This window comes from Carettochelys insculpta, chromosome 15 (genome assembly GCF_033958435.1).
Source record: "Carettochelys insculpta isolate YL-2023 chromosome 15, ASM3395843v1, whole genome shotgun sequence".
Taxonomy (NCBI): domain Eukaryota; kingdom Metazoa; phylum Chordata; order Testudines; family Carettochelyidae; genus Carettochelys; species Carettochelys insculpta.
In genome coordinates this window covers 22,513,210-22,533,264 of record NC_134151.1, presented here as the reverse complement: position 1 = coordinate 22,533,264, position 20,055 = coordinate 22,513,210, and the positions used below count along the sequence as shown (strand labels likewise).

The window sequence follows — 20,055 nt, the reverse complement described above, 5'->3', positions numbered from 1 at the left end:
TAAAATCAACAGATCAGTGGTCAGCTGCTATGGCTGTCTACATGGAAGAAGGTCTATGGGAGCATTCCTCCTGTTGACCCTCCTTAATCCTATCTGCTCCAAAGGAGTTCTGGGGTCGACTTTGACCCCGGAAAGTGCTGGTTCACGCACGTGCGAAACAAAACTATGGAAGATCAACCCTGAGCAAGTCAATCTTCTGCAGTAATGTGGCAGCAGGCCAAGTGTCAGATGCAAGATGGAAGAGGATGACAAACATTACTCATGCTACAGCTTATCCTGGAGTTTCAATCCCATAACTCTGTGCTCATCTACTTGCCCACGCTGAGACTATGCCTACACTCAGCAAAGTAAGTCAACTACAAATACACAATTCTAGCTACAGCAATTGCACAGCTAGAATCGACATTTCTGTGCTTGGCCTATTTGGTCACCCCTACTGAAGAAACTCAAAGGGAGAGTTTCTCCTGTTGAACCCCCCCTTACTCCTCATGTCTCAAAAGCAGTACAGGGGTCAAGACCAGCATCTGATGAAGTGAGTCTGTGCTCACAAAAGCTCATGCTCAAAACTTTTCTGTATAAGGTGCCACAGGACCCTTCGTTGCTGTTACAGGTCCAGACTAACACGGCTACCCCTCCGATACTTTCTTGAGCCTGTTGCTACACAGATACGTATATCCAAAGGTCTTAGAACAAGACTGCCATGCTTTCTTTAGTCCCTGAGAGGTCAATTTCACACATTCCTACCAGACCCTGAGCAGGCCTATCTTCAGGCAGCGTCGGCTCCACTGGCTTGGCCACGTCCACAGGATGAATGATGGAAGGATTCCAAAAGACATCCTGTATGGTGAGCTAGCCTCTGGCAAAAGACGTCCCAGACGCCCCCAGCTGCGCTACAAAGATGTCTGCAAGAGAGACCTCAGAGAGGTAGACATCGAGCTGGACAGCTGGAAAGAACTAGCAGATGACTGCAGCAGATGGAGGCAGGGGTTACACAAAGGCCTTCAGAAGGCGAGATGAAGATCAGACAGCTAGCAGAGGAGAAGTGAGCGCACAGAAAGCACACTAAGGACTTGCCAGACACCCATCACATCTGCAAGAGATGCAGCAAGGACTGTCACTCTCGTGTGGGCCTTCATAGTCACAGTAGACGCTGTAAATGAAGTCCTCAATTGAAACTATAAAGGGTGCAATCCATAGTCTATGCAGACTGAAGGAGGCCTACCCACTACACACAAGCACCATCGTATTCAAGAGTAACGACACACAACATTACCAGTGTGCTAAGCTAAAATGGAAAGGCTGGTTCACACTACTTTGAAAAGAATCCCTTGCAGGTGATGGGATTCACCCTTGAAGCTAAGCCTACAGGAAGGAATTTTAAATAACTCTTTCAGCTCCAAATAATCTAGTCATCAACATTACAGTTGTGAAGAGTCCCACTCTTTGATCCCCGACAAAATTCAATGTCACTGCTGTGACTAAGCCCATATTGTGCAAACACTTATGCATATGCAAAACTTTATTCAAACATGTATTTCTACAGCTGTCCATATTTTTGCTGGATCAGGACCTAAAACTGTAGTATGACTCAGTAACTAATAGTTTGAGAAAGCGCTCTTAGGATTAGATCTGCTTGTAAAGCAACATGAAAAATGGTTTCTTGTTTATCAATATCAGAAGTATGTGTTCATATTCTTTGGAAATACAGAAAGACTTCAGGCCACAATTCTCAGTTGATGTGAATCTGGGACAGATTCTCAGTTTAGGTAACAGGTTTACACCTGCCAAAAGTCTGGCTCTTCATGTTACTGTTAAGGAATGAACTGAAAGATTGATACCTGTATGAACCAGGCAAGCTGTTGAATGTGAAGCAGAGGTTTAGGGAAAGGGAAATCACCTGTTCCAAGCCTGGTTAAGCTTAGGGGTTGGTAGCTGTTGTATAATCAAAGTGTAAAATCTTTTACAAAGGCTGCAGTAAAGTCAGCCTGTAAGTTGTGGCCAAAAATCTACATCAGTTATTTCTCCTCTATAAATGAAGCATCTGTGCCTCAGGCTTCCCTCATTTTGATATCAGCCTGTAGTAACTCCCTGAAGCCAGTGGAGCTACTTGGGAGTATAAGGGAGAGGACTGTCAGGTGCACTGTTTCCCATGGAGAAGGATGTCAGAGGTAATATATAACTTTAAGACCAATGTTTACAGGTTTGCAAACATTCAGCAAATGAATATTGCAAATTTCAGCTTATTTCACTGGTGCTTGGTGAATGTTTCCCCAAAGACTTATGCCGGTTTGCTGTGCAGCATGCAGGTCCAGTGTTATTGTACAAAGTCAGGTCGTACCTTTCCCAGTTAGGTAATCTCAGCCCTTTCTTAAAACTGCATTCTCGCAGGAGCACGGATTGTCTTTTTGTTACAAGTTTGTACAGCGCCTCAGGAAGCAGAGTCCTGGTTCCTGACGGACACTATCTCACTACAAATAATAGTATAATTACATGAACACATACAGGCTGTTAGGGAGAAGACGGCCACTTTAAAACCAGCTCCTGGAAATAAGAGAGGAAAGAAAGGTCTCCTATTAATCTGCATAAACTCGCAATGTGCAATAGACCTCAGAAGAATGTGAGCGATAAGTGCGTGAAACACAAAACAAACACTGTTACTAACCTGCCCACATTGTGTCATGTACAGGATTGTGAATGACCCATTCCTTATCAAGAGACAAATACCTCGGGTAAATATTAGACCAAATGCTTCAGATTCCATTCAGTTGCACAGTCTGCAGCAATAAGTCTTACAGAGAGAGGTGCTGTTAAATTCTGTCCTGTGACTGGTGGCTGTAATCACCCCCACAGTGGACAATAACTCAAAATCTTATTTGATACCTCAGCCAAAAGGCCAAGGACTTCATGTGCTCAGGAGCCTTTGCTATCACAGACTTCCTGGGCAAGTCATTTGGATGCTAATTTAAAAGCTCCATGCACTCAGCTTCTCTGACACAATCTCTATGCCTCTTATTTTATCTCCTTTATACAGAAATGGAAACTATTATAATCAACGATCGAACCTCTAGGGCCTTCAATTTCCCCAGAAGCAAACTGATTTAAAAATTGGAAGTAACATAAGGCTGATGATGACATCTGCTCCGGAAAGGTACACATGTTCCTTGCCAATTATTCCTATCTGACAAGCAAAGATGTCATCAGAAGACATAATGCAATACATCAGGCTGTGAGTGAGATTTCCAAATTCATGTTACAGTTAATTATCTCATAGCTACTCTCAAGGATGAAAGACATCAAAAGGTGAAGTGAAACACTGCTTGTAGCATACCAGCAGAAGTGGAAATTTCACTCATGTGCAGAGAGCCAACAGAAGATCTATGCACCATGTACTTTCCAAACTTGGGCTTTCGTGTGACTTTTAGTGGCGCACCATCTTGTGTGCGGCTACTGCAAAGAGATGAATTTCATCCCATGGTATGTAGGAACAGAGGTACCACAAAACTTCTGCTTTCATTGCGCTCTCTGAAGATTTGCAAATATCTTGAGCAGTTTGGAAAAGGGCAAGACCAATGACTGATGTCCAGCTCTCTTCTACTTTTAAGGCCAAATCCTGGCTCCCCTTACTCAAGCAAGATTCCATAGACTTCAGAAGAAGTGGTGACTGAGCAGGGATGTTGGGATTCCCTTTGAGCAGCATCTTATCTTGCATAACTTGATTACTTGCTGGATAAGCAAATGCCTATATAAAGGGTTTGGTTGCTAGAACAAGACATCTATCGGGATTTAAGATCATGGGTTAGATCTCTCACCAGAGATTTAACAAGGAGCATCTGGAACTAGCTGAGTTTGATCTTTTAATAAGAACAGTCGCCCACGATATATTTCTCTACCATTCCTGAATTCAATTATGTTTCTTATTTCGCTTCACAGATTTCTTGCAGCTTCAATTATCGTGAATCTCATCTGCATATTTCTTTCAGTTCTTTATCTCCGAAAGCATTTCTACAATTCATTTGATTCTGTAAATTATGATTGTCATGGTTTTGTGTAAACAACAAGAAGTCCTGTGGCACCTTATAGACTAACAGATGTTTTGGAGCATAAGCTTAGTCGGCAAAGACCTGCTTCATTAGATGCATAAGTTTTGTATGTTACTTTTTCAAGCAACTAGAATAGACTCACTATGGCTGCGTCTACACGTGCACGCTACTTCGGAGTAGCGGCACCAACTTCGAAATAGCGCCCGTCACGTCTACACGCGTCGGGCGCTATTTTGAAGTTAACTTCGACGTTAGGCGGCGAGACGTCGAAGCCGCTAACCTCATGAGGAGATAGGAATAGCGCCCTACTTCGACGTTCAACGTCGAAGTAGGGACAGTGTAGACGATCCGCGTCCTGCAACGTCGAAATTGCTGGGTCCTCCATGGCGGCCATCAGCTGGGGGGTTGAGAGATGCTCTCTCTCCAGCCCCTGCGGGGCTCTATGGTCACTGTGGGCAGCAGCCCTTAGCCCAGGGCTTCTGGCTGCTTCTGCGGCAGCTGGGGATCTATGCTGCAGGCACAGGGTCTGCAACCAGTTGTCAGCTCTGTGTATCTTGTGTTGTTTAGTGCAACTGTGTCTGGGAGGGGCCCTTCAAGGGAGCGGCTTGCTGTTGAGTCCGCCCTGTGACCCTGTCTGCAGCTGTGCCTGGCATCCCTATTTCGATGTGTGCTACTTTGAAGTGTAGACGTTCCCTCGCTGTGCCTATTTCGATGTTGGGCTGAGCAACGTCGAAGTTGAACATCGACGTTGCCGGCCCTGGAGGACGTGTAGACGTTATTCATCGAAATAGCCTATTTCGATGTTGGCTGCACGTGTAGACGTAGCCTATGAAATCTTTCAACAGCCTTTTAAAAGAACTGACTCTTGAAATCTCAGATTGAAAATAGTTAATAATTCTGTGGTTTTTCAGATTTATTCATTTTCAGTCTGAACTTTTTTTATTTAGTAAAAGACAGGAAGGGAAGGAATTTTAACAAAAAACTCAAGCTAAAGAGAGGGAAACATAAGACTTCCACCTTTAAAAGACTGACTCCCACTGGCTTCCTGTTTCTGATAGTGCTAAAGAATTTCTTCTTCTACCTTAAACACTATTCTTGTAAAATGGTCACTATACTAATAAAAGTGACATGAAATATTCTAGAAATAGTCTAAATCTCCACTTACTACACTGAAATAAAATCAACCATAACTCAATTTAAGTCAATAGTGTAAAAGGAGAACCAGATTTTCTGTTTCAAAAATATACTTTGAATAATTATGTGCATCTAAGAATCACCTCTCTCCAGACTAATCCTCCAAATGAAAACCAGGGTGGCCAACATGTAACACCATACCTATTTAAGAAAACTGGGCTACAGAGGTACTGTTTTTGGCAACACTAACTTCCAACATCTCCTTTTGTTTTATTTAAGTTACTGGGTTGTGCAATGTTCAGGCCTGACTGAAGAGTGCTTATATTTTAGGTGTGATAGGAGAAATTTGCAACTTTTGGTTCTCTTTCACTATCCCATTTTATGAAAATTTTTGACTCTGTTCTCAGAGTTTCTCAAATCCATGGGACAGAGGTGACAAGCTGAGAAATGGAATAAAGTGACCTGGTTTTAGAAAGAATAATAATTGTGTCCAGCAGCTGTGTATATTTTCTTTAGTTGGAACAGAAAATTACTCTGAGCGACTTAATAACTGACTCTATCAACCAATCAACTTAGCAAAGAGAAGGTTGCAGATTTCAGCTTCTCCGTATTATCCTTTCAGCAGACAGAAACTGCCGACAAAACATAAACATTCTTCTCTCCTCTGATTTCAGGACAGATTGATATAAACCCACTCCGCCTGTCTGGATTATGCCTGGCATCCAATTCCTTTAACAAGGGCCCTGTTAAATCAAACCCTGGTGGTCCTGGTCTCACCATAATTTCCTGCCACATGAAATCTTCGGTTACTGAGGAACTAAAGGCATGGCATTAAGATTTGATAGAGATGTACTATGGGCATGATCCTACACCCACTAAAGCTAACAGGAGTCTTTTCATTACTTCTTTGAGCTTTGAGGTTGGATATTATGAGCTTCATTAATCTGGATTACAATGCATTAGCTGTCACGCTCCCTGGACTCCACTCCCAAAGGTGTATCCTATCATACAATGGGCTTAATGTAAAACCTGGAATAGAATCTATTGCTTCGTTATTCAAAGTCTTGATGCTTTCTGGAATCTGAGGAGAATGGCCCAGAAGACATTATATTAATCTTATATTAGAGACTGGATGGGGTGGTAAACACATGTGCTAGTAGATTCTAGAATATCTGATGAGTGGGAGAGAAATGACTACACACAAAAAATAGAGTTACCAGAATATAGTAAATGCCACTTATTAGCAACTAGTTAGTTCCCAGAAAAAGTTGCTATTGTCTGGAAGTTGCCAATAAGCAAAAGGCAGGTTTATGTGGCTGCAGCCAGGGAAAGAAGCATAGGAACATGTCTTTGCACTTCCTTCCCTATCTGCAGCCTCACAAACCTGTCTACCACCCTGGCATTTTCCTTTTTAGAAAAAGGAGTTGTGATTTAGTGGCTTGGTAATTGCTAATATCTAAAACTCGTTAATGTTAAGTCAATGGGATGGAACAGATTCTCAGGAAAAATGCTGCTAGTAACCAAAAGTTGTCGTTATCAGGATTGCATATAACCAGACTCTGCTGTGACAACTAATAACTATAACGACGGTACAAAAGGAGTCACTGAGGATTGGAAGATTGAGGTGTGTGATTTAGGCAACTGGATAAATAAACCTGGTCAGCTGGAGAAAATTACCTGTTTCCATCTCTTTGAGGCTTAAGTTTGCATGTACAAGTTGCACCTCCCTTATCCTGGCATTCTCGGGGCCTGACAGGTGCCGAGCAAGAGAATTTTACCAGACGAAGGAAGGTGTAAGACTGTGAGCAGGGGCTGCTGGAACACCAGCCTCCAGATCCTACTCCCCCGGGACTCTGGCCCCAGGCCATGCTCCCAGGGGCTGCCACAGAGCTCCAGCCAGCCCCTGCCCCCTGCATTCCCCCTCCACCCCACCATCAGGGCAGGCAGGGGCTCCAGCTCCTGGGCTCACACTGCTGTGGGGCATGCAGGAGCTCTAGTTCCCAGCTCTGTGGGACAGGGGGAGACTCTGGGTTCCAGCCCCACTGGGTGTCCTGCACCTGCCCACTGTTCTCTCATCAGCAACATCCCTGGTACTGCCAGATGACGGCAGTTACCTGCAGTTACCTGACAAAAGAGTAACAGAATTGGGAGCTGCAATCTGAAGTAGCACTATTTGCAGTAACCCATAATACATTGCCTTTCTACAGCACCTCTTCTCAGAGACTCTCACAGTATTCTACAGTCATTGAATGCAGCTCATGATCCCACAGTGAGTTCCGAATTATTATCCCAGTTTTACACTATGGAAACTGAGGCCAAAAGAGGCTAAAGTCCGGCTGCACAAAGCTATGCAGGCACTTAACCCTCAGTTTTAGGTTCTAAAAACCCCTGCTTGGCTGTCACCAAAACCCACAGGTGCCAAAAGGAACTTGGTATCTATGTTTTTAAAGATACCCCTTTCCTGCCCCAGCAGGTTCCAGCCAGAGCTGGAGGTCCAGCCTGACCGTTGCAGGACATCCCTCCCCAACCACAGCAGGCTCGGCGAGGCTGGAGACAGAGGGAAGGGTGGGAGTGGGAGGGAGTAATTCCTGCTCCCAGCTCTGGCAGTTTCCCAGGTGGGTTCCTTGAATGCTTGCAGGGTGCGGAACAGGCAGCTGCACAGCCACTCAGGTCTCCTGAGGAGCTGGAGACCTACCTGCTGAACTAAGAGATATGTTGTATGATGTGGAACTCTCCCCATCTCTCGTGTTGAAGCTGGGGATGGGACCCTGGGTGTCTCAAGTGGATGTGTAACTGCCCACAGGTACACTTGAACCTGGGACCTCTGGAACTTAGTGCATGAGACTCTACATGCTGAAGGTAAAAGCCAGCTGCCTCTCAGCAAAGGCTGAAGAGGACACTTGTTCTTCCTCTGTATAAGTGGGCTAGGTGCCACAACATAAGACAGTGACCCACACCCTGAGGTGTGTGGCTAGAGATGCCCTAACCAATAAGCTATAGAGTCACTTTCACAGTGTCTTCAGACAAATCTTTCTTTCATTACCTATCCCCAGGGAAACAGGGACCACAGGAGAGATTGTCAGAGCCTGACATCAGCCTGTCCCTTAGCTTGGTGGTTAGAGCCCAGCTCTAAGGACTGGGAGACCCCCCCATCCACATGTTCCCTTTCCCCTTTTGTGCAGGGTTGGAGGGGGAGTGGTGCTAAGGCAGCCGGTAAAGGCATAGCTGGGGAAGGCAGCCATGCCCCTGAGGCCATGTCGGGGTGGAGGGGAGCGAGTAAACTTGGGTCTCCCCTGTCCCAGGTGAATTCTTTATCTGCTGGACTAAATGGAGGCTAGCGCTTCTCATTCTCACAAGAAATGGACTTCAGCACCAGACTCCAGGGGAGGGTTTCCCAACAGTGAAGCACTAGCAGAGATTGGTGTCTCCTGCAGCTGGCAGTTATATCAGAGAGTGGCAGGGTTTAGCATACACCGCTTCAGTTAGCATCTCCCATAGGCTGTCTTTGTGAATCAGTCTGTACTCCCCCTCTCGTTCTTCATTCATTGTATTGGGAGCCCAGGCACCTAGCTGAGGCTTTGCAGATCTCTTTGTTGTTCCAGTGATTTCCTGTGAACTTCCTAGGTGTTCTGATGTTCAGCATCCCTTTGTGGATCTGGACCTAAGCAACTTTCCCACGGTCACAGCAGGAAATTATTGTGTGAGTGAAAAGAGAATTGCAGCATGGCTGGGTAACTCTTACTCCATCCAGGCTGGTACCTTAACCACAAGCTCTTTTTTGTATAATTTGGTAGACACACAACAATATTTGACTTATTCTTTCAAAGCCAAGCTGCCAACCTACAAAGTGCAATGAACAATAATACTCAGTGCTTCCATAGTGCTTTATACGCACTAAGAGCAAGGAATAAACATTAAGTAATCAATCACATTTAGTGCCTAATGGAAACGGATGGTGAGCTAACAACCTCCTTGCTGTTTTGACATAAGGAAAAGAAACTACCCCTTTCCAAAGTCTCTCTTTCTTCAGTGTATTGCCGCCAGTTGTTAAACAGCATTACAAATGTACTTGGACAAAGAGCTAGTGTAATTGTGCAATATCCTCTGAACATTCAGTAGAGAGAAAAAACCAAACATCTAAACCCAAACATACACAGATGTGCATGCACACACACCCCCCCCCCCCCCAACAGAATGGTACCAATACTTGCCACACAAATGCATTTACCCCTGTCCCTCAGTTCGGTAAACTTCATGATCATTTATATCTAATCTCTTGCTACACGCTGCTATCAGTGGTGCCCACAAGAACAAATGATACAGTGTTCTGCAAGTTAATTCTGCTATGACAATATCCATTAGATATGACAGTGCAGTTTAATGGCAGGCTGTAATGTTACAGCATTGGCTATAATTGAAAACCAAGATTAGACAGCCAGAAGAGTAAAGTAAAAATCAGAATTAAATCGAAGTTTAAAATGTGGGAGTTGGAGAATAGAGATACCTGTGAGAGCAATGTAGGTTTCTTGCATCTTGAGAAACATCATTTTGAAGCTTTACTGGAGACTTGCAGTAATAAGGGAGACTCTGAGTCAGCTATAGCCCATTCTGTGGGCCTTGACCTGCTTGCTAAAACACAAGAGTTTTTCAGCAGAAAATGGATCTCAGTCATCCATTCATGTGGTTTACAAATCAATTTCAGAGGCAACCCAAGACATATTCACCCCCAGTACTACTTTACACCACTGTAGCAGCTTCTATTCAAGCATCTGAGTGTACTTTACAACTATTAATTTAGCCTCACACTGTGCTGTGAGGTCAGGAGCTAGTATTATCCCCATTTTAGAGCTGGGGAAACTCAAGCACAGAGAGGGTAATCCCCAAGATCACATAGCAAATCAGTGGCAGACATGAGAAGACAACAGATGTTATCAGGCCATAACCAATGCACAAAATGGAAAACATCAACCTCTTCCTGACCTTTCAATATCAAGACCCTGCAAGATAAAAGGCTTCTGTTCTGTTACTTTTTTGATACATTTTATGTATGTTTCTGAAATTTCTCCTCTCCAAACGTATCAAGGTATTTCTGAAGAACTTGCATTCACCTTTCTTCTTTCAGTTGCTCAAACACTTTGTCTATACTAGGCAGGTAAGCTGATTGCAGATGTGATTACCTGCAATCAAACTACCTGGCTGTCTACACAAAGGGAGGCCAATGGGAGAAACTCTCCCACTGATGTACCTTAGTCCTTGCAATACTGAGGAGTGTAGGGGTTGAGTACTGACTGCGGTAGGTTGATTTAATAGAATCATAGAATACTAGGACTGGAAGGGACCTTGCAAGGTCATCAAGTCCAGCTCTCTGCCCTCATGGCAGGACCAAGTACTGTCTAGACCATCCCTGATAGACATTTACCTAACCTGTTCTTAAATATCTCCAGAGATGGAGATTCCACAACCTCCCCAGGCAATTTATTCCAGTGTTTGACCACCCTGACAGTTAGGAACTTTTTCCTAATGTCCAACCTAAACCTTCCTTGCTGCAGTTTAAGCCCATTGCTTCTTGCTCTGTCCTCAGAGGCCAAAAAGAACAAGTTTTCTCCCTCCTCCTTACAACAGCCTTTTAGATACCTGAAAACCGCTATCATATCTCCCCTTAATCTTCTTTCTTCCAAACTAAACAAGGCCAATTCTTTCAGCCTTTCTTCATAGGTCATGTTCTCTAGACCTTTGATCAATCTTGTTGCTCTTTTCTGGACCCTTTCCAATTTCTCCACATCTTTTTTGAAATGCGGAGCCCAGAACTGGACACAATACTCCAACTGAGGCCTAACCAGTGCAGAGTAGAGTGGAAGAATGACTTCTCGTGTCTTGTTCACAACACACCTGTTAATACATCCCAGAATCATGTTTGCTTTTTTTGCAACAGCATCACACTGTTGACTCATATTTAACTTGTGGTCCACTATAACCCCTAGATCCTTTTCTGCCATACTCCTTCCTAGACAGTCGCTTCCCATTCTGTATGTGTGAAACTGATTGTTCTTTCCAAAGTGGAGCACTTTGCATTTGTCTTAATTAAACTTCATCCTGTTTACCTCAGACCATTTCTCCAATTTATCCAGATCATTTTGAATTCTGAACCTATCCTCCAAAGCAGTTGCAACCCCTCCTAGCTTGGTATCATCTGCAAACTTAATAAGCGTACTTTTTATGCCAATATCTAAATCGTTGATGAGGATATTGAACAGAACTGGTCCCAATACAGACCCCTGCGGAACCCCACTTGTTATACCTTTCCAGCAGGATTGAGAACTATTAAGAACTACTCTTTGAGTACGGTTTCCAGCCAGTTTTGCACCCTCCTTATAATAGCCCCAGCTAAGTTGTATTTGCCTAGTTTATTGATAAGAATATCATGCGAGACCGTATCAAATGCCTTACAAAGTCTAGGTATACCACATCTACCGCTTCTCCCCTATCCACAAGGCTCGTTATCCTATCAAAGAAACTTATCAGATTGGTTTGACATGATTTGTTCTTTGCAAATCCATGCCAGCTGTTCCCTATCAGCTTACCACCCTCTAAGTATTTGCAGATGATTTCCTTAATTACTTGTTCCTTTATCTTCCTGGCACAGAACTTAAGCTGACTGGCCTGTAGTTTCCTGTATTGTTCTTATTCCCCTTTTTATAGATGGGCACCATATTTGCCTTTCTCCAGTCTTCTGGAATCTGTCCTGTCTCCCATGATTTTCCAAAGATGATAGCTTATGACTCAGATACCTCCTCTTCTCTACCAGATGTACAAAACCAAACTCCAGAAGATCAATCCTGTCTGGGTCAATCTTCCCTGTAACATAGACAAGCCTTAAAAAGGAGAATTTCCAGACAGTTTCAGCTATAACCCATGTTTCTAGGCACTGGATTTTCTATGAGCTGAGTTTATCTTGTACAAACCAGATTTCCCTTATCCTGGAGCTGCTCAAACTCATATATACCTATCCCATCTAGCTCATAGAGCTTGAAGAGACCTTGACAGGTCATCAAGCCCAGTCCCCTACCCTCACAGCAGGATGAAGCACCATCCCCAACAGATTTTTTTTTCTTTTTAAATCAATTTGCCCCAGATCCCTTAAGGATTGAGCTCACAGCTCTGGGTTTACCAGTCCAATGCACAAACCACTGAGCTATCCATCCCCTGCACTCACATGAGTGAAACTACCAGGAGTGTGGACGTCCATGTTGGATGCTGACATCAACCTCTTCCTGACCTTTCAATATCAAGACCTTGCAAGAAAAGAAGCTTCTGATGCTTTTTTTTAAAAAACATTTTATGTACTTTTCTGAAAATTCTAAAATCAGGACCCAACGCTTCTTTCACTATGGCTCAGACTGGTATCAGGGCAGCAGCTTTCTCTGCTGTCATGTGACTTGGATGTCTCATACAAGGACTGCACTTTGCTGCCATTCACAGATATTTAACAGTATCCTGTTTCTGAAGCCATTTTCTTCCATAATCTGTCTGCTCCAATGAGTGGAAAGTATTCATTGACTGATTACCTTCTGCCGTGCTCAGTTTTGAGGCTGCACTGGAAAGACAACGAAAGCAACCAGGAACCACAAATATTTCATTATCTTGCTAGTCAATTATTAATTAGACTTTCATTTCTGGCCATGCCTTCGATCAATTATCCTAACTCCTGCTCTATTTGTTCCTTTGCCATGTGAACAGAACTGGAAATTTCCATAAGCCTTGGAACACATCAGAAGATGGGACAGTTGTAAGCAAGATGGGAGAGTAGGAAGAGACATTCATGAAGAACTAGAAGGCTATGGTCCTATTTGTTTTTGCTATAAATTTATTTACTCCCTGTGATGTGGTGTTCAGGACCTTTGTCACTCTAGAACAGGGGTCAGCAACCCTTCTGAGGCAGAGTGCCGAAATTTGACCTTTTGACCTCCATGTACAGTCCGGGTGCTAGTGATACTTCTTAATGTCACTAACAGCCCCACTTACAACAGGTTCACTAATAAATAAATTAAGAGGCAGAGCCTTATCATTTAGGTGGTGGTAGGTAGCATTAGCTAGTCTTTTGTTAATCCACAGGGGGCATTGCTTTAAGCAAGCTTCCAGCTGCATGGGGGAGAAGGAGTGGGGCTGAGCTGCCCTGTCACATGCCGATAAAAATCAGCTCACATCTTGGTACTCAGGTCAGTGGTTGCTGCCCTGCTCTAGAGAGAGGACCCTGAAGATTACCACCCTTGTTGCATGGGTTCAAAAGTAGCTGTAGGAAGCATGACTAGCTGAGAGCTAATTAAATGCAGCTGAAAGTATTCCATCTATCTCAGCTCTTTAAGAGAAGAGAATTAAAAGGGTAGCTGAGTTAGTCTGTATCTTCAAAAACAACAAGAAGTCCTGTGTCACCTTATAAACTAACAGATATTTTGGCGCATAAGCTTTCGTGGGCAAACACCTGTCATCTGACAAAGCGGGTCTTTACCCACAAAAGCTTATGCTCCAAAATATGTTAGTCTACCAGGTGCTATAGGACTTCCTGTTGTTTTTAAAAGAAGAGAGTGTACTATTCACTGGGATAAGAGTGGGAAGGAATGGCAAGGGAATGTACACAGGTTAGTACAGCATCTTCTGGGGAGACAACCAAACAAAAAGCAAACCAAAGAAGATAGCTTTTATATGCTTACTGTTTGTAAAACCCTATGGAAGCAATACATTTAGAAGCTCGATTAAATCAGAATACCTGCAGTAAAAGCCAAAATTTTACATGGCCAGTGTGCACACTCACTCAAAAGAGATACAAAAGAAAAATAGTTCCAGTCTAGCACTATAAACACAATATACACTCCTACTCTAACAGGATGAAAGTATCACACTTTTAGGAAGGGACTATTCACAGAATAACCCAAAACAGGCAATCCAATAACACTGTCCTTCCTACGTGAACTGCCAAATGGTTAATTACAAAACCTCCTGAGCAATAAGGCTCAACTGCGAAAAGTACTTGCATTAAGGGAAAACTGGAGATGCTTTTTAAACATTCTTTAAACATTCACCCATTTTGTGGCTAGATTTAATTTTTATAAAGCCCTCCTTGGAGCAAACCTGGTCTTGTTTTTATTTCACTTTACCACATTCTCTGAGCAGTCACCACAGTAAAGACTGGGAACACTGTTTATAGTTTAGTGAACAGAAAAAGCAGACAGAGTATGTGGGTCATTTTGATGCATAAATCATGCTGACCTCTGAAACTGCCTGTCTCCTGAGTATAGAGGGCATACAGCAGCCTCCTGATTAAAGCCCTGGCGCTTGTTAATTCCACCTTATTTGAGATTCTTCTGAAAGCAGCAATCTAGGCTCATTTACTGAAATAAATAAGTCACCAACAACTATAAATCTGTAGGCAAACAGCCACAATTTATTACCAACCATTTTCAAGCACCTAGAACAGAGATGACTGACTTGTCAAAACTCTGTAGATACAGATCAAGATCCTGAATCCTATTTTGTTGCCCCACTCCCACTGAAAATCAATGAGAGTTAAGTGCCCACATAGCTTTGAGGATCTGGGACAAAGGCCTATCCTGCTCCTGGTCCTCCATGACTAGGAAAGGAGTAATGCACGTAACAATCAAAGCAGGAAAACATGAAGAGTTGGAGCTCATCACTTACAGTGTTAAAAGCTCTCTTCTGGAGGTTTTTCAGGAATATGCACTGATGGAGTCTATCCCCCAGGGGAGGAGTTGTCTGACACCAGGTTGGGTTTTCCATAACCCCTGCAGTCAAAGCCTAAATTTTATGCCTGGTTCACTTCTCTGCCCTGCTTTGAGCGTGTAACTTATGGCCACATATTTCAATGCTTTTCTTCCAGCACCAGGGATGAACAACAGCCTCCCTTAACAGGACAAATGGGGAAGCATTGGACATACATGCACATTTGTTCACTACCTGATCGATGCAGGAAGGCTCTGAGGATGGGTGAAGTGCTGACTCTGTGAAAAGGAACTGGGGTCTGGCTGTTCTGCCCTTTTTGGGACTGAGCTTAAAACCCCTATAAGCATGGAACCTGCCACTAATATATGATTGCCCCCAGGAGGGTTATGGATCACTCACAAGCACAGATTTGCTGCAAGAAAGGAACAGAATGTCCTACCTCATAGGGTGTTGTGAGAGTAAATCCCCTGGTAGAAGACCTGGGGAGAACAGCTGTACAAACAGTGCAACAGCTGGCCTTCTTGATGCAAAACTTTGTGATTTGCATCTGTGCACCAATGGGCTGGATAGAGACAACTGGAAATCTTGCCACTAAAAAACAAAGGCAGCATTCACCAATTACAGAATGATTCCAATAAGTAGACCAAAAAGAAAAACAAAACAAAAGATTCTCTATTAAAACAAAACAAAACAAAAATACTGTGGCACTTCTCTAATATTTTTCATCCAGGGATGGAAAAGAGTTTCATGAGCATTAACAAGTAAAACCTAACATCTTTGCATTAGCTTCTTTTAGTAAGCATTACACAGTATCACATCAGTCACTAATGAAAGACAGCAATCACTGGCCTTATTAACATTACCACAGGCTGTCGACTTAAATTACGTAACTTCAGCTATGTGAATAACATAGTTGAAGTCAACGTACTTAGGTCTGCTTAGTGCAATATCTTCACTAAAGTAAGCAAATAGCTGACTTTCTTTGTTCCATCAACTCCACTTACCCTTCTTGTTTTAGAGGAGTACCAGAGTCAATAGGAGAGCATTCAGCTGTCTATTCCAGACATGATAAATCAACCTCCGCTGGATCAATCACTGCCAGTTGATCCAGCCCATAGCGAAGACATCTCCTGTAAGACAGAATGCAATGGTGGTAATATAGGGCAGGAAATAGAAAAGAATCACTTCCTAGGATGCAGAATTAATCATTGCCCTGTTCTTTTACAAAAATATCACAGGTATCTGTCTTACTCCATATGCTAAAAAGACAGGTTCTCCCACTGTACAGCACCTGCAACCACGGTGCACAAGCATTGTTTTTCAGCACCAATTCAGAGGGAAGAGTACCATCCTACTGAATCATTAGCACTATTTGCTGAAGCAGTTTGGCAATCCTGGGATGCAAAACCACCTCAGTCAATCATACTCAGAATTGTCAACTGCAAAGGTTCAGATCATGGGTCAGGACCTAAAGACCAAAAGAAAATATGAGATTTTTGCAATACATTTTAGGTACTTTTTACTTGAAATGGGGTTTCTGAGCCATTCGAGCGCATTTACTTTATGCTTGCAAACTTTTCTCTATGTTCATGACAGGTACAAAATTAGATTTTTTAAAAATGAAAGTCAAGATTCTCAGACAATCTTTTCCTTCCTATAGCTGAAGTTTTAAGAAAAAAAACATGACATCTTGTGAGGTTCACAAAATGGCAAGAGCTGGCACTAATGCAATGCTTACATTGGGGTGGAAATCCAACTACGTGAAAAAACTTGACCTGCATTCTCATTTTTGCTCCAGAATCTGATGAAGTGGGTCTTACCCATGAAAGCTCATTACCTACCAAATAAAATTGCTAGTCTTTAAGGTGCCACAGAACTGCTTGGGTTTTTTTGTGACGCTACAGACTAACATGGCTACCCCTCTGAGACTATTGTGAACAGCATGACAGCACTAAAAGTTGATATGACAGTAGAGAAAAAAAAAAAAAGCTACTACAGGCCAAAAATTGCCTCTCCAGCCTATGGTATAAATCTATTACCTGAACTACACATCTTTAGAATGTGTTCTGCATTCCTACTGTGTTACCTTGAATGACGCTGACCTCCATTGGTGAGGGAGCACAGAATGTGCAGTAATGGTGAACAACTGATATAGGAGATGAGATCTTGCCCACTGTACTAGCTCTCTGCCCTGGGATGTAGCAGTCCTTTATTCGTTCTCCTCTTACATTTTCCAATAACTATAGACAGGCCACATCTGAAGTCAAAATGACCTCTAAAAACGTTGAAAGTCTTGCCTTCTTCAGCTTCAGATACAACAAACTCATTTCTACCCAACCTGCGGAAGGGTTTAATCAAGCATAAAGTGAAAAACATAGCTATTCCAAGAGCAAGTAAAGAGAATTAATAGGCCAGGTGGGCACATAAATTGGAGAGATTGTGAAAATAAATGAATGAGAAAAGATAATTCCATACAAACTCTATTCAAGTTTTCTTTCATTACCTCACAATGCTAAAAATCTTATGCACACCAGACTATGTAGCTTGCTTTAACGTATGCTCAAAAAAGCAGAACTAAAAAAAATCAACAACCCAGTAAAATGTTGCAAACACAAATACCAAATACTACCTTGTAAAAACCTTAAATTGCCCATCGGGACTATTACCTTGTGATGTTATTTTCACTACTTGGCACTGCCAGGGCTACAGATGGTTGCTGAGAGTCTTCACTTCAAAAACTAGGTCAGCAGATGCACAAACGCAGAGTAAAATAAAAAAAATATTTCCTGTGTCCTCCCCAAGATTATCTAAATAGCAGCCGCCTGACAGGCACACTATAATACTGCTGGAAAACGTCTCCTAATGACAGCCACCCACAGATACAGTTACACTGGCTAGTAAATCAACCTAGCTAGTAAGGCAGAAGATTGAAATACTGATCTCAGAGATATACTTATTCTTTCCTCATTCAGATCCTTCCTACTCGAGTTAATCCCTGATCGCTGTATTAGAGCAAAAGTATGTTATAGTTATTCAGGATTTTCTAGCCATTAGTTGGTGATTTTATAGGACTTGTAGCTGGAAGGCAATATCGAATGCCCCTTTAAGAAGCCTTGCAAATGCATCATGGGCCAAATCCCAAGGTTCTCACTAGGTTTTTAAATCATTCTTCACTCAGGCTAAGCTGCAAGAAGTGCTTGTACCCATTAAAATATACTAATACAGACATAAAATCTGCTCTCTCATGTTGATTGTAGTGATAACCAAAACAACAATAAAAGAATAGTGTTATTACAATGGTGACTAAATGCCCCACTTGAGATAGGAGCCTGATTTGCCATCCATTGCACAACTATATGGGGTGTGTCATATATTACGGAGTTAAGTGATTTGGTAAAACAAAAGCCACTTGATTCATCAGGTGACCAAATGATCAAGGACAGCTAATAAATTACATTTCAAATCATTTTATCTTGAAGTTGTTCCAGCTCAGAAAGCATGGGGTGAGGGTCACCATAACTTTCCTATGTGGTAGGGGATATAATAGAGTTATATAAAATCATGAGTGGTGTGGAGAAAGTGAGTAAGGAAAGGTTATTTACTTGTTCCCATAATATAAGAACTAGGGAACACCAAATGAAATTAACAGGCAGCAGGTTTAAAACAAATAAAAGGAAGTTCTTCACACTGTCAGCCTGTGGAACTCCTTGCCAGAGGAGACTGTGAAGGTTAGGACTTTAACAGGGTTTGAAAAAGAGCCAGATAAATTCATGGAGGTTAAGTCCATTAATGGCTATTAGCCAGGATGGGTAAGGAATGGGGTCCCTAGCCTCTGTTTGTCAGAGGTTGGAGATGGCTGGCTGCAAAGAGATCACCTGATCATTTGGTTTACTCCCTCTGGAGCACCTGGCATTGGCCACTGTTGGTGGACAGCATAGTGGGCTGGATGGACCTTTGGTCTGACCCATTATGGTCATTCTTATGTTCTTACGTAGTCAATCAGACTAATACCCACAATGAAACTGCTGGAATATTGTGTAGAATTCTGGATGCTATGTTACAAGAAAGATGCCAATAAATTAGAAGAATGTCACAAAGCAGATCAATATGAATATTAATAGTTGGGAGGGACTGATTTATTACATATGATCAAAAGAATAAAATTTGCCTAAATAATGAGTAAAGGAAAATATAACTGAGTACAAATGTTTGAAGGGCTTAAATCCTTTTGAAGAAATGGAATTACTGAGGCTGGTTTCCTGAGTTATAGCTAAAAGTAGTGTCCCAACCCTGAGCAAAGGAAAAAAATCAAGCCTAGAGTATGAAAGATTCTCTTTTAAGGGAACATACCATAAATGGCCTGCCAGATGTTGCATTTCATTTGATACAAACTGTGAATCCAAATAATCAGACAGAATTCACAGGACAAATATGTTCTATTTCAGTCGATATGATTTACCTTGCTATATACGTAATTTGTATTTGTGCAGCACTACCTGAAGGGAGACAGATGAGTTTATCCTTCATAATCCACCTACAGTGATGACTAAGGGCATAAAGATAGGACACTGTTTGAATGAGAGACTTGCAGCTGCAGCTAACTGTGGCCAGGAAATAAGACTGAAGTTCCCAGAGGAGACAAGTACCTCTGAAACTAAATAATTTGTCAAAACAAAAAGCAGTCAAGTAGCACTTTAAAGACTAGCAAAATAATTTATTAGGTGAGCTTTCGTGGGACAGACCCACTTCTTCAGACCACAGCCAGACCAGAACAGACTCAATAGTTAAGGTACATAGAACCAAAAACAGTAAGCAAGGAGGACAAATCAGAAAAAGATAATCAAGGTGAGCAAATCAGAGAGTGGAGGGGAGGTCAAGAATTAGATTACGCCAAGTATGCAGATGAGCCCCTATAATGACTCAGAAAGCTCTCGTCCCGGTTTAAACTACGTGTTAATGTGCGAATTTGAATATAAAAGCCAGCTCAGCTGTTTCTCTTTGAAGAACAGTGCGAAAGTTCTTTTTCAGTAACACACATACCTTTAGGTCATTAATAGAATGCCTCATTCCGTTAAAATGTTGACTAACTGGTTTGTGGATCTGGAGTGTTTTGATGTCTGTTTCAGCACATTAACATGTGGTTTAA

General features: G+C 42.4%; 1 protein-coding gene across 5 annotated transcripts in view; it reads right to left on the bottom strand.

Moving 5' to 3' along the window:
• The window catches only part of SHROOM1 (shroom family member 1), an 86,366-nt gene that overhangs the window by 40,225 nt on the left and 26,086 nt on the right, over positions 1 to 20,055 (bottom strand). For 4 of the 5 annotated variants that reach the window (XM_075009792.1, XM_075009794.1, XM_075009795.1 and 1 more), the window contains exons 2-3: positions 15,914 to 16,039; positions 15,349 to 15,500 (exon numbers count right to left, since the gene is read on the bottom strand). The gene's annotated coding sequence lies outside the window, so the exon portion shown is untranslated. The remainder of the gene's footprint in view (positions 1 to 15,348; positions 15,501 to 15,913; positions 16,040 to 20,055) is intronic. The other variant, XM_075009793.1, reaches the window with a different exon arrangement.